The sequence below is a fragment of the Leptonychotes weddellii genome, chromosome 3 (genome assembly GCF_054177405.1).
Source record: "Leptonychotes weddellii isolate Sample4059 chromosome 3, ASM5417740v2, whole genome shotgun sequence".
Classification (NCBI taxonomy): Eukaryota; Metazoa; Chordata; class Mammalia; order Carnivora; family Phocidae; genus Leptonychotes; species Leptonychotes weddellii.
In genome coordinates this window covers 126,823,722-126,839,371 of record NC_138371.1, presented here as the reverse complement: position 1 = coordinate 126,839,371, position 15,650 = coordinate 126,823,722, and positions in this window count along the sequence as shown.

Below are 15,650 nucleotides of genomic sequence, written 5' to 3'. Positions count from 1 at the left end.
CAGAGGGAGAAGCAGACCCCCTGCCGAGCAGGGAGCCCGATGCGGGACTCGATCCCGGGACTCCAGGATCATGACCTGAGCCGAAGGCAGTCGCCCAACCAACTGAGCCACCCAGGCGCCCTCCTGGTTGCTTTTAAAAAGGTCAGGTACCTCTCTGCTCTTAGGTGATTTCCTTCCTACCTGTGTCGTTAACCCCCACCCCCCCGCCCGCCCCATTGTGCTACGAAGACATTCACCTTTCTGCGTCCCCATTTATCCCTGAGGTCCTCAAGGTCACCCTCAGTCTTTTTCTATCAAGTGTGTCCCTTTCTACCTGCAGGGCCTAGAATCTTGCTTGGCACACAATAGACTCTCAATAAATATTTGCTATTGGATACTATTATTTCTAATTCTCTTTTCCCATGTGTGTAGGGATCTCCAAGGATGCTGTTGTGTTGATGTGTTTCATTTGTGACTGCCGGTCTTCTGCATTCTTATCTATTTTTTTTTTCTTACAGTGAGTTTTATATTTGCCTGTCCTCACTGAGGACTCAACTGACTGGTCAGTACCAATACTGATAGAAGGTTCATCCGTGGCTGAATGATTGGACAAACATGGTTGCCAAATGGCTATATTTGCAGAAGCCCAAACTAGTCTTCTCGGTTGTTCTTTTCTGCCATTTGGTTGGGGGATTTGGAAAGAAGCAAACCCGACGGGAAACCTAACTTCCTGGACTTAGGATCTTAAGGCCAATGTACATTCAGTCACAGTGATATAAGAATGGAGTATCAAGAGAAGGGGATAGAAGACACCAAGGAAAGAGGGTGACAGATTAGTTCTGATCCTTCCTCTTCCCAAAAGCTCCATAGGAAAAGTCACCCTAGTTTTGAAAAGAGGACATGTTCCCACAAAACCTTCCAGGAAGTAGATGGACAAATTTTCTCATGGTTCTGCTTCCAGAAGGAAATATGGGTATAAAAGGAAGAACGTGATCCCATGTGTAGGATTGCCCTTCGGGGATGAACAGGCTGTGGGGCTGGTAGTTGATTTTCACGGACAGGCTGTGGCTGAGGGGGTGGCATAGATCTCGAGCCTAGCCACCGGACGATCAAGCACTAAGGAGGTCTATAAATGGAGATCGTGGCATTTAAACGTTTTCCATCTTTGTGATCTTCTGCAGGTCTGAGGTCCTTCAAGGGGTTTTATGACTCACAGTGATTACCCTGTCACATTAATTCATTTCACATCAGCTGGTTTTTTATAGATCCTATTTGGGGCGAAGATAACTGTGACAGAAATCTGGACTTGTTCTTGCTGACAGAGTTAAATTTGGTCTGTGTTTCTTCTGCACAAGAAGAAAACCTGAATTGCACTGAACAACTGTCTTGAGGGCATGTCCAGAGCTGAGTTTGTCTCGCTCATCTTCAACCTTTTATTGTTTTCATTACTGTACATATTTCAGTGATGTTAGGATTTTTTTAAGGCTCCACGTTGGGAGGAGCTCAAGAAATGGTCCGTGTTAACACTGGTGAGGCTAAGACAGTTTTATGCATATGAGCCTGGCTATTTATTGATCCCATGGAGTAAGAAACCATTTGGAATACCCTGGCTGTGAGAAATACACCCTTGACCAGCCAAAGCCATTTGTCTGCCTTCCCTGTCGAGGCAAGCACATTTAAAATTCCTCACCTGGGAGGAACTTCTTGGAAAGAATATTTCATGCAAAACGAATACACTTCTTAGACCTGAATTGCAATTTGGATAAGAAAAAATGAGCTCGTTATGTCTGGGCATACATTTTGTCAGAGGCCATTTTGAGAGCGAGAGCATAGATTATTCAAGGGGTGTTTGTGTATCATCTATCTTAGAGTAGATTTTGGATATATTTTGCTCCCCATCCTGTGTGAGGGGTTCGAGGCTGGGACTTCGGATACTGTTGATTTAATGCTCTTTGTTGCTAGGGAGGAGGCCCCAACAAAGTTCAGGATTTTAAAATAAAGTGCTAAAATATGCTGGGAGGAAATGGAGAACATTTCTCAATTCCTATCTTGAGGGCTTTATGGATATTTACTGAGAAAAAAAAACCCTCCAAAAATTAGTCAGATTTATATTTTGTACACATTTTGAATTTGGGAGAATGTTACATTGCCCTCCAGAGGTTCTGTTTTGTTTTTTAAATGAGTCACTCTGTGAAATGCATTCTCTGATGAATGTTGAAGAAACGTCCAATCAATATGTTCAGTTTCTACTGCTTTGGGGGCATCAACCGTGCCCAGAACTTTCTTCCTTACAACCTGCCACTTCCAAATTACTGAGCTCGGAAGGCAGCTGACTGAGTGGTATTTGAATACTTTACTAGAGAATGGATTTCAATAGCCTGTTGTGAGGTCATACGGGCTGTGGGCCCTGCGAGGGACTTGGTTACACATCTGTTGCAGCCGTGGACTTTGCCAAAGATGGATGAGGGCTTATGACTGCAGAAACCTTAGATATTTCAATTAAAAAGATATATATACACACGTATATATGTACACACACACACACACACACACGCACAGCAGCGGCAGCCTCATCATTATCACATGGATTTTGAGAAGTTGCTCTTCAGAGAATGACCCAGAGGGGCAAGACTCTTTTGAATGCACAGGCTCACACTCAGCATATAGGATGTAGGAAGTGGTGTCTGGCCTAGGGCTCCTCCCCTAATGTCATGGACATCATCCGGGGTATGTGTTAAAACCAGATCTCAGCACCTTTTTGATTTTTGCTTCTCAAATGCTAATTTGCATATGAATCCCACAGGAGCTTATTAAAATGCAGATTTTGGTTCAGTAGGTTTAGGTGAGACCCAAGATTCTTCCTTCCCAGCAAGCTCCCAGGTGGTACTCAAGCTGCACGTCAAGGATCCACCTTCTCCCTCACGCTTAGAAAGAGAAACACGTTTCTTTCTGGTGTCAACAGGACTGAGATGGGCATCTCCTTTAGGGTCTGGCTGAACCTTGGCTACTCAAGTTTGCAACACAAGGCAAGAAACCAAGGAGTTGAGACTGGTTTGGAGAGGAATAGGGTTTTCTGAGGTAGAAGGGGGGAGGGGTGGACACTGGGGAGCTAGAAAGAGGGAACTGTGTAGGGACAACAGGGAGAGTGAGGAGCGGGAGAGAGGAAGGAAGGCCAGGTGGAGGGCATCCATGGGAAGTGCCCCTAGCACCAGCACCTTTGACAGGCTCAAGTCTAGTCATTCCTTCCATGATAAATCAGTGTTCAAATGAAATCCACGAAGAACCTCTGTTTCTCCTTCATGGTAATTCCGTGAACTATATCTGACCCTTCAATAAAGACCTTTTTACTAGTTCGGGGCACGTGGGTGGCTCAGTCGGTTACACGTCCCATTCTTGATCTCAGCTCAAGCCTTGATCTCAGGGGCATGAGTTCAAGCCCCCCACTGGGCTCCACACTAGGCATGGAGTCTACTTAAAAAAAAAAAAAGACCTTTTTACTAGTTCCATCATAATCCTCTTACTACCATACATGTTTCAGCTGCACACAGTGGGGTACCTCTTAATTTTTTCTTACCATTCTCTTTCAATCCCTCTCTTCCCTGCCCTTGGACAATACCTAGGGCAGAGTGCACGGCACTTCTGGTTATTTCCAGGTGATAATGTTCATTCTTATTAGCAGACATTAAAAACTCCAACACAATCTGATATCAAAACTGTTATCTCTCATCTTACTTAAGCTGCTCTCCTCCCTCTAGCTCAAGCCAGATTCAGAAACCTGCAGGGAAGGAAGATGTAAACAATTTCCTCCCTTCCCTCCTGCTCTGTTGCTTTGGGTTCCAGCAGGACTGGGGTTGGGGAGAGGAGCAGCAAAGGGAGGTAAAGATCTTTTCCACCTGAGCCCTTGGAATCTGCCTTTAGGACCCTCTGCGTGGCCTGGGCCTAACTGAGCTGTTCCCTGACAGTAATTTCAACAGGAGCACTTACTCAGAAATAATGACAGCACTGTTTTTGATGCTGTGGGAAATGAAAATCATCGAAATAACCCACTGTTGTTGTTCAGAGTTTGCAAAGTGCTTTTCTCCTTCTTGATCTCAAGCTGTTCTCCCTCAAGGAAAGCTCTAGTTCCAAGTCTAAAAGTGGGCCTCACTTAGGAGACTAGTAGGCAGGGCTGAGGCGTTTCCCTGGGTGACCATGTCCAGATGGCCCTTCAATTCACACGAAAGTTCTTTGTCTTGCAGTCACCTAACCAAGAAGTCTGCTCAGAACAGGCTTCTCCACACACTTTTCCTCAAAATACATAGACAATTGGCAGTGATTGGAATTGAAAAGTTTCAAGCCCCCCTGGTAAGAATTGGTCGGATAATGTCTAAAAAGTATATTCTAGGATTCAGAATAAGATGCCATGGGAAGAGAAAAAGGGAAGAGGGAGAAGAGGTGGCCTATGAGGAAATAGGGTCATTACAGATATAATCAGTTCAGCTGAGGTCATACTGGAATAGGGTGGGCCCCTAACCCGATATGATTGGGGTCCTTATAAGAAGAAGGCTATGTATACACAAAAACACTCAGGGAGAACACCCTATGTCCACAAAGGTAGACGTGGGACTGATGCACCTTACAAACGAGGAGTCCCAAAGCTTGCTGACAACAAAGAGAAGCTAGGAAGAGAAAAAGAAGGATTCTCCCCTGGAGTCTTCAGAGAAAGCCGGGTCCCTACCGACACCTTGATTTCAGACTTCTAGCCTCCGGAAGTGTAAGAGAAAAAAATTTCTGTTGCTGTAAGCCAGTTTGTGGTAGTTTGTTGTTGCAGCCCTAGCAAACCAGCACAATCTCCTACTATCCTTAGAGCGGGACAGTAATCCCATTGACTTGTGACCTCACTGAGCAGACTAGAAGCTCCTAAGGGTCCCTCCCGCCCACTTCCTAACATAGATCACAGTGCCTGCTAGTAAATATTGGCTGAATGAACACATATTAGGAGTTTAGATCTTAATGGTATATTTAATACAACTAAAATATAAGAATTAACGAGAGAGAGATGCCTGCCTCCATTGGATTGGTGTGTATATTTTATTCATAACAGCGTTACATAATCTCACTTATGATTTCCACAAGTGAATTATTTTGCTGAAATTTGAAACCCCCATCAGTGGCTTCTCCCTGCCATGTGAATGAAACAAAACAGAAGTCTTCATCTCCCTTCTGGGTGTTAAAGATGACTGTTGTGTTAGTCAAATGACAGACCCTGGTCTTTACCCCTCTTAACTTCTCAGCATCTTTTTCAGTTTCTCACTGGAGCTAGAATGGCTGCTGGGGGACTCTTCCTGCCTATGAGATTTACATTATTGGAGATTTAAAGCAAACACTATTTCAAAACTAGCAGTAACTTCAGTAATTGACTGAAGTTAATGCCCCAAGGCAGAATCTCAGATCATCAATTTAACTTACCTTGTTCTTAATCGCTAGGAAATAGCTGGTGTCTGGATGATTGCTGTGTACCTAGGAGGCCATGATAGGAGGGACCCGTGCCTTGGAGGAGATTTGTGAGGTTTGTCTCATTGGGTCTTTATTTCTTCGTGGATTCCTTTTCTCAATAGTAACTTAGCAGATACTCAGTTGACTGGGACAATGGCACACGTGTGTGTGTGTGTGTGTGTGTGTTCATGCATGAACCAGAGCCAGCAGAGGTAAAGGACCGGGGAGGACCCACACTGCAATCTTACAGAGAATGTGGAAGAAAATATACAGAAGGCAAGAGAAAGAAAAATTGAACTAATCAGAGAGGTTCTCAATTTCTTTAATGATTTTGTTTCTCTTTTCACAACTGCTTGTTCTTTGTATTTAAAGATTCTACTTCCATTTGGTGGTGTCATTTACTTCTTGTTGAAATGAGATGAGCAGTGATGGTTTGGGGGACTTCCTGTTTTGATCCTGACAGAGCCCGCCCATGCCTTCCAACCTCATCCTTAAATTTATCACCCAGAGGCACATTTTCTTCAATCTGGCTTTAATTCAGTCCAGTAAGTATGGGTGATTGCCGACCTTATGCCACATTCAAGGCTTGACAGTTGACTACAAAGATAAGTAACACATAGCTGTAGATTATGAGGGGGTTATAATTTGGAGGGGGGATTAGATGCATTGCATGGGTATTGTAGGGTCCCTTCATTTTCTGTTCATAAAGCTGATTTTTACCAATCCTTGGAGGACCATCAAGAGGTTAGTCATATTGCCTCCCAAATCTGGAGTCTTATCTAGCATCTCCTGGGTCATAAGTCTCTCCTCCACAGCTGGATTTCTAGTTTATCCCAGAAGGAACACACCCAAAGGGATGGACTGGGTCTATCTCTCCCTGGGCTACCCTATGCTTCAGCCTCTACCAGGTCTAATACTTCAGACTATAATGTAGGTACGTGAAATCCTTTACTGAATGCTTATTGGCTTGGAGGTTCTACCTAATCCAGAAATAGTACAAGTTGCCACCTTGGGAGTTAAAAGGTTGGATCCACTTTACTGTGGGCCCAGCAAGTGCTCACTGACCTTGAGAATATAGGTCTTCTGGGCAAATCTGGAACTATGGCATTGCGGGGCACGAAGGGTCAAATTGTACTTTCTTACTCCCTTCCCCAGTTGAATTATAAGGCCTTCAGTGAAGGCCGGCTGACTTCCCCATTGAGTCACAGGTGAAGGAAAAGGAACTAAGGGGCACACACCTGGCCCGGCCTCCCAACAGCAGGCCCGTCTGGTTTGTGACCTCCTCCCCATGCAGCCTGGGAATACAAGGGACCCCTCAGCCTGAGCACAGATGGGCCAGGAGAGCAAGAGCAGGGCCAACCCTGTTCCCCACCTTTAAGGTTAAGTACCTCTACCCACTGGTATAGGGGATGTGATCCCAGGACTTTGTTCCTCTGTCAACTCGTCAATCAGACCAATTCCTCCTCCTTTGGGAAGAGTGAAGAGAGGGTGAGAAAGAGGACCAAAATATGCATTCCAATACTTCTTTCTGATCTTGGGGTAGAAATCCCTTTCCTCCATGAAAATGTGTATGTGCATTGGGTGGAAGAGGTGGAATGTTCCCAGCAATGAGACAAGATGAAAAACTGCCAGGCAAAATCTCTGAAGAGTACTTGCAAATAAGTAGGGAGAATTAGAATTGAAATTGGTCTTAGATTTCTTCCCTCTGATCATCTACCCTACAGTTACCTCCCCAGATGTCAGTGCAGGAACCCCCCACCTGCACTGGGAAAATGCTATGCCTTTCTAAAGGGTTCCTTCAAGAATCTTCTAACCTAGAGCTTTGCCTCCATGTGCCATGATGTTTCCCGCTCGGTCATCACAGCTGCCAGACAGGGTGGGCTGAGGACTGCTGACTGGCCCAGGGGAATCTGTGGGTGGGCTGACTGCCTTACTGGGTCATCCGTGACGTTGCACCTCACAAGACTAGCACAGATTTTCCTTAGAGACCACACAGCCTAATCCCAGAATCTACATGGAGAAAGGGGCATGTTTCCAATTTGCTAGCTTTTGGTCTTGTCTCTTAGGAACAGTGGGTGCCTCCCTGCCCCACCCCCCTGGGCCCTGGGCCTTCCTGAGGCCATCAGGAGGGGCTCATTGGTGCAGAGGGACCCGGGACCCCAGGCTGTGTGCACTGCCTCGGATGAAATTGTCTTGATCCAGGTCTTCTTCTGATAAAGGCAGGCTGGAAGAAGGGTCTCTAGTTCACCCCCAAACAGACATGTAGAAAATGAGCTTACTCAGGGAAGAGAGGGCAAGGACTCCATGGGAAATGCTGAGAAACTTCTTAAGGTTTCAAAGATTAAAAAGCTTAAATGCAGGCAGGCAGCAGAGGATGCACCCTGGAGGCCACTCGGGGAGGGAAGTGCAAGCAGAGGAAACTGTGAGAGTGGAGGCCTGGAGGGGAGGAAACAGGTCCACCATGTGTTCAGGAAAAATGAGGCTTACCGCTGCGGTGGGGGAAGTTAAGTAGGGAGGTGGGAAGATGGGCAGGTGCAGTCGGCTGAAAGCCAGGCTGTGGAGTTCAGACTTCATACTAGAGGCTTCTGCAGCTATTGAAGGCATCTGAAGAGAGTGATCGGATCAGAGCAGGTTTCAGGAAGTGACTCCCCTGGTGGTGTCGTCGGGACCCGGGGAGAGAGAGGGCCAAGAAGAAGGGGGAGCAGCTAGGATGGTCAGGATGAGAATGAGGATGGTGATGAGGAGGAGGAAGATGATGATGGCAGGTAAGCCTTATAATGGCATTCACTGCTTCAAGCACTTTTCATCTCTCACGCCATCCCCACAACACCACTGTGAGGGAGGCTACTGTTTTCGCCATTTCACAGATAACCAAACGAAGGGACAGGGAGGTTAAGTCACTTGTCCAGGCTCACCCAGCTCAAAGGTGAAAGACCCAGGGTACAGCCAGGTGCACTAATCTGTTTATTCAGGCAAAACACAATGAGGGCCTGAGCAAAAGTGGGAGGCGGTGGAGGCAGGCTGTGATTATCATGGAATCAGAGGCCACCTGGTCATGTGTGATGGCAGGAGGGGGTGGGGTGTGGGCTTGGGAGAAGAAAACGTGAAAAGGATCGCCCAACTTCTTGCCATAGGTCTCCGGGAAATAGCGGTACCGTCATGGGAATGGGGCGCCCCGAGGAGAAGCTGGTTTGCAGAGCAAGACGGAGCAATGGTGCCAGGCACCAGCATGTCTGTTCTGAGCTGCCGCAACCCTGCAGTAGCCTTTTGAATACTTCCCTCCTTTCTCCTGTCCTACAACCCCTCTTTACACAGTGAGCTCTACCTACTGTAAAGCAGGTCGCATCATGCCCTGGTGAAACCCTGCAGTGGCTTCTCGGCTCACAGATAGAAAGTCCAGGTTCCTGACTCTGGCCGACAAGCTCTCCCCGTCGTGGCTCCAGCTGGTCTGTCTGACACTATCTCGCAGCCGGCCCCCCCCCCACGGAGCCTTCCTGCCCCGCCTGCCCCGCCTGCCCACCGCCCAGCGCCGGCTCTTCTGGCCCTGCCTGGCTCCAGGCCCCTGGCTCCCGCAGACGTGCTCGCGGGCTGAGAGGCCCGCCTGGGCCGTGTCACCCGAGGTGGCGCCTCTAGTCACCATCTGTCGCATCCCCAGGCTTACCAATCCCCAGCAGTGTCCTCGTGTTAACCTGTGCATGTATGTAGCAGTTCCCTGTGGCTGTGGAAACCGATCACCACACAGCTGCTGGCTCAAAACTACAGAAGTGTATCCTCCCACAGTTATGCAGGCCAGAAGTCTGAAATCAGCATCCCGGGGCCAAAATCAAGGTGTCGGTCAGCAGGGCCACTCTCCCTCCGGAGGCTCTAGAGGAGAATCCGTTCTTGCCTCTTCCAGCAGCATTCCTTGGCTTGTGGCTGCGATACTCCAGCCTCCAAGGCTGGCATCTTCTCTCAGCTCGGTGTTCACGTCACCTTCTCTGTACGTCTGTGTCAAAACCTCCCTCTGCTTCCCTCTTAGAAGAATACATGTCATTGCCCTGGAGGCCCGCTCTGATCATCAAGGATCATCTCCCATACCAAGACCCTTCCCTTAATCATATCTACAAAGCACCTCTTTCCATGCAAGGTGGCATTTCCATGCAAGGTGGCATTTCCAGGTTTCAGGATTAGGGCCTGATGTCTTTGGGGGGCCATTATCCTGTCTCCCACAATGTCTATCTCCCTCGATTGCTCAGTGGAGGAAACCTGCCACACCCCAGGCACCTAGAACTGTGCCCACAACAGAGCAGATGCTCTGCTGCTATTTACCAGGTGACTACATAAATTAATATAGCCAAGTGTATTTTATTCTAGAAAATATTTGTCATTATATGTTCATAATTTAATAACAATGCTCCATATTGTTCTAACTTCTTTTTTTTTTTTTTTAAAGATTTTATTTATTTATTTGGGACAGAGAGAATGAGAGACAGAGAGCAGGAGAGGGAGGAGGGTCAGAGGGAGAAGCAGACTCCCTGCTGAGCAGGGAGCCCGATGCGGGACTCGATCCCTGGACTCCAGGATCATGACCTGAGCCGAAGGCAGTCGCTTAACCAACTGAGCCACCCAGGAGCCCCTGTTCTAACTTCTATAACAATAAAATAGCTTTGATATGACAGTCATCTTACATAAATGAAAACATGATTTAATGAAATGGCATTTTATGAGCTTTAGGCAAAACAAATGTTTGAATTATCTTGTTTAAATTAAATGGCTCTTTTGTGTTCAGTAGTAAGCATCATTAAGTGTATCTATCTTGCTAATACAGTGGCATCATTATATTCTAAATTATACAATTTAATTACATGTAACTTGAAATTTAAACTAAAGTATTGTTGAGGTACAAGCATGACCTTTTACATCCACTCCTTATTATTTTTTTTTTCAAATGACATGACACTCAGAAAAAGTTAACAAAATCTGATGTTTTCAATCAGCTAAATAAGCTGTAAGAAATGGACAAACCCAATTCTAACGCTTGCTTTGCCACTTATTGGCTGTGTCGCCCCGGGCAGGATATTTGAGTACTCTAGGACTCACAGCAACCCCACTCCATAAAATGGACTTCTCGGGAGGAGCAAGATGAGTTCAGATAAGCATCTAACGTGTGCCTCTCGGAGGTCAGCCCATATTCGCTCCCCCCTTCATCCTTCTTTTCTCATAAACAAGCCAGCGGGGCGGCGGGGGGGCGGGGGGAAGAATCCATTTTAGATCTGTTAACTCCACAAACCCACACATACTATACATAAACACACTGGCATAAAATCTACGGCACCAAGCACTAGCCCTTCTGGTGGGAGCCCTGCTTGTTTCTTTCCTGTTGCTTAGCGCAGTGAGAAACCACCCCAGCTGCATGCGGATTGATGCCTCAGCCAGAGGGATGAGGAATGAGGCATGGGAAGGACTGAAGTTGAGCCCTTTGCAGAGAGGATGCCCTCCTGTGGGCACCTGGTGGTTAACAGAAGCTTCCCATCACGGTCCAGGCCGTGCTGGCTGGTGGAGGGAAAGAAGGGTTGTCATCAGAACTATCTGAGGAAAGAGAGAGAAGCGGACTAAAGCATGATGATCCCTAGGCTTCCTTCAAGGGGAAACAGACCCCTATGGGGTGAGTTTTTTGGGAACAGGAAACAAGGGCCAGGTTACCAATCTCAGGCTGAGCAGGGAGCCGTGCCAGAAATCACAGAAGATATGTCAAAGCAGAGTGGGGTGTTTCCTCTTTTTTTCCCTCTGTACTTCCTTTTATGATGGGCTCACTGTTTGTTTTATAGACTTTGAGATTCAGAGGAGTCTTAAGAGATAATTTGATTCAACCTCCTTCCCCATGCAGAAATCTTCTTTATGACATTTTCAGCAGATGGCCATCCTTTGTGGTGTTGCTTTTGTTATAATTTTCTTTAGTAATTGGTTTTATAGAACATCGTTAACTTAAAGAGTTTATTTTTCAAGTTTCCATTGGAATGGCTGTCTATTTACTGTGTGTGTGTGTGTGTGTGTGTGTGTGTGTCCCATATCAGATTAGACCCTGGGACTTTCTGCTCCCTGGTGGCTCCAACTATTAGTAGGTGTAGTAAAGGGGACAGGAGGTCTCAACGTGTCAGGCAAGACTCCTGGGTAAGATTCAAGCCAGGGAATAAGAAGAGAAGGTCAGGGATAATAATAATAATAAAAAAAATCCCTAGTTTGAGAAAGGTTTTTCTGACCTTCACTGCCATTGTTGTTGTTTCAAATAATGCCAACTGGGATTTTCTCCTTATACAAATAACCATCCAAAGAAAAATTTTAGAGATACATAAAAAGCACACAAAAATAATAAACATTTGAGGATCTTACGATTCTATGGTTTCTTCCAGTTACATATTCTTCTCTTTTCATATTATATTGTGGAATTTCCCATGTTGTTCTATGTTCTTCTGCAATGTAATTCCTAATTATGCAGCATATTCTATTGTATGGCGGTGGAATTATTGACTTAACCAGCCCTAGCTCCTTTCACCTCTTGCCTCTTCCTGCTGGTCAGGGAAGCTGCTTCTGGCATAAGCGCTTCTTAATCTGCCTTGACTTTCATCCAGACACAAAATGCTTGTCCCAGTGTATTTGGAAGGGATGATACAATTACAGTGTGTTTCCTGGGAGTAATCACGGTGGTGCTATGGAGTCCATCTTTGGGCTTTGTGTAGATGATGTGTTAATTATATTCTGTCAAGCCACAAACTTCTATTCCCCAAGCCTTGCTCTGTAAGCACAATCATTTGTGTTTCGCGCCGCAAGTGAGAATCAGTCTAAATGGTACCTTTAAATCAGCCTTGGCTGCTAAGCGTGACTCCATTGACTTGTCTACCGTCAAGGCTCAGGCAGTCTCGGCCTGTATTGGACCACAATGGGCTGCAGCAGAACTACCAGCCTCACATCCTGTGGCCACCGACCCAGGCCCCAGGTCGTGTCAGGGCTCCCACTCCAGGAGCAGGCGGTGCTGCTCACAAATCTCTACTTCCACCCCATCCGGCTCTCTGCTGTCCCTAATCCAAATGGGGCATTGCGCTGTGCTGTGGTTACTAAGGAGAGGAGGCAATGGACCCTGAAAGCAGAAGGCGAACCCTTGCAATGGGAATCCAGGAGAGCCTCCATGACCTGACGACCTGATGTTTGGAGAAAGACATAGGCAGGGGTGCTAATGTTACTGAATCTTGGACCTGTCTAGGACAACTGGTTTTTTCACTTGGGTTATTTGGCCCTGTAAGGATGCATACACAAACACATGCACACACACACTCACATGCACACACACACCTTTCAAAAAACCCCCGGGCCAGTAAGTCTCCACCTGCTGGTTTGATCTCTGAGTTCTCAAATCTCTACCTCATTTGGTGCTCACTGAACAGATGTCCAGAAAGCCAGCCCTGGGACACTGATCTTGATTCTAAAACTTTCACCTCCTCTTCTTGTAGATTCACACCCTCGATATTGTCACCATCTTACTTCATCTTACTTCCTCCCTCCTATGCTAGATATAATTGCTGATTTTACTGGGGGATCTTGGGTATCAGACTATGAGTTTTCACATGAAAGAATGCCCTCCTTCTCTTCTTGCTGACGCAGCTTGTTATTTGGGCCTTAAATAGGGTTGCTTGTGTTCTGGATCTCATGATGGCATTGGCAGTGATGAGGTCTTCCCATGAGGCTTCAGAAGCAGTAGACACAGACATGCAGGAATGGATGACAAAGGAAGATACATATCTAGTGGCCTGGGGTAGCCTTTGATTTTGTCTGACACTCTCTTTCTCCTAGTAACAGTCTTTTTCCCCTAGCTGCAGAAATGGGCAAGTGACCTGGGCCTCACTAATCATCGCCTCCATTTTCCTGGACACAGTGATGAGTCCAGGCAAGGGCATGAGAGGCATACAGGGTTCATCAGAGTCTGTCCCTGGGATTGATTCACTTCAATGTCATGGTCTATGCCATGCGGGTAAGGACAGAAAATGAAGCCAATACATAAAGAAGAGCAAAGACAGCAGAAAGGAGAAACAGGAGGAAAGAGAAGTATTGTGGAGCCACCGAGCACTGGTTCTGGTCCCAGGGCCCTGGTCCCCTCCATTGCTACTTCAATTACATGAAAATCTTCAGCCTTTTTCTTAACAATGGGAGCCAATTATCCTCTCGTCTTGCATAAGCTAGTTTGTGATGGCCTCGGACACAAATGGCAAAATGGCCCTGACCAATGCACTTTCTGATGCCAGCAGGTGCCAGTTTGATTTGTGAATACAGATGAGACATCCCTCTAGGGACTTCTGGAAATAACATGAAGACACTTTGAGGAAGACTTGTTTCCTGCAGGCAAGCAGGATGAGGTCTCCTGCCATAATAATTTGGATTATAAAACAGAAGTATGACCTTGTTTTGTAATCATAGGCCGGCGAAGCCAGGAAATATGTAGGTTATACTCTCATAAATTCACGCAAATCTCTTACCCAAACTGACTCCTGGCTGGATCTCCCCCACCTGCCCGGTGCCCAAATGCCAACTGAATGCCCAATGCAATGCCCAAATGCATCAGAAAAGCTCAGACCTGTGTCTAAAACCTAGCCCTGGAGATCACTTGGACTCTGGCTGGACACACCATCTATATTTCATAGAGAGAAGTTTCTAAGGGAGAATTGTGAGGTTTCAATGGTCAGATAAATGTAGAAGGAGGAGGAAGAGGAGAAGGAGGGAAAATAATCAAGGGTAACATCAAGATTTAAGGTTGAGGAGGCAGGTGTTTGGTGATGCCACTAGCCTAGATGAAAAATTATTGAAGGGAGAGCAGGCATGTAAAAGATACATTCAGAGTTGGACTTACTGCATAGACAGTACATGAAAGGCACGGGGGTCCACTGTTCCTGCTGTTGTAGCAGATCTTAGAAACACAGATCTAGAACTTAGGAAAGAGCTAGAGGTCACAGGCATGTAGATGGAACTGAGACCATGAAGACTGAATAAAATATTTAAGTATTAGTTTCCTAGGGCTGCTGGAACAAATTATCACAAGCAGGCATAAAGCAGCAGAAATGTGTTCTCTTCTTACAGTTCAGGAAGCTAGATGCCTGCAATCAGGTTGTCACCAGGGCCACGCCTTCCCTGAAGGCTCGAGAGAAGAATCCTTCCTTGCCTCTTCCTACCTTCTGAGAGCACCTGGCAATTGTTGGTGTTCCTTGGCTTCCAACTGCATCAATCCAATCTCTGCCTCTGTTGTCACGTGGCCTTCCTCTGCATCTGTCTCTCTTTGTGGGTTCTGTTCTTTTCTTATAAGGACATCAGTCATGCTGGATTTAGGACGCAGCCTAATCTGGTATGACCTCAACTTAGCTAACTGCATCTGCCAAGACCCTAGTTCCAAATAAGCTCACATTCTGAAGTTCTGAGTGAACATGAATTTGAGGGGGTCACTATTCAATGCAGTACAAAGGTGAAGAACAAAGGAAAGAAATCTAAGGGCAGAATCTTGAGAGGCACTAGCATTCTGGAGGTTAGAAGGGAAGTGTCAGCAGAGAAATGGGAGGAGAGATAGAGGAAGTAAAAGTGAGAGAGGGAGGAGGCAAGGAAGCCAGGGGAATAAAGAGTCTTCTCAAAGCACAAGGATGAACCCACATCCACAGCTATTGAGAGGTCAAGTGTGAAGGGTGCAAACAGGTCACTTCATGTGTCCATTGCAGAGTACTGGGAACCTCAGTAGGGTGACCCATCACCCCCGGTTGCCCATGGCTGCGGGGGCTGGGGGCTGCCTTAGATGCAGGGCATTCAGCACAGTACCAGGCCCTGATGGTCGCTCTCCCTCCCTCAGCATAAGTGGTTACTTGGCACTGAGGATGCAGAGAAGACAGGGATGAAGTTTAACAGGTTGGGGAGTGAGTGGGAGTTAAGAAATGTATTTGCCAGGGGTATGATTGTGGCTCTCATGGTTGTGTTGTGTTTTTCTGACAATTTCACTCCTTTGGGAATTTCATTGGTTAGGATGTGGGCTTAGGTTTTTAGTCCAAAGTAAAGTCTTCGGGTAAGTTCAGCTCAGTCTCTAACCCCCTGACATCGTGGAATGACCAAATTACTGGAGATCAGAATGTCCCTCCAAAGCAGTGAAAGCTACTCTGACCTTTCTTGTCTGGCAGGATCCTCCAGGGCATGCT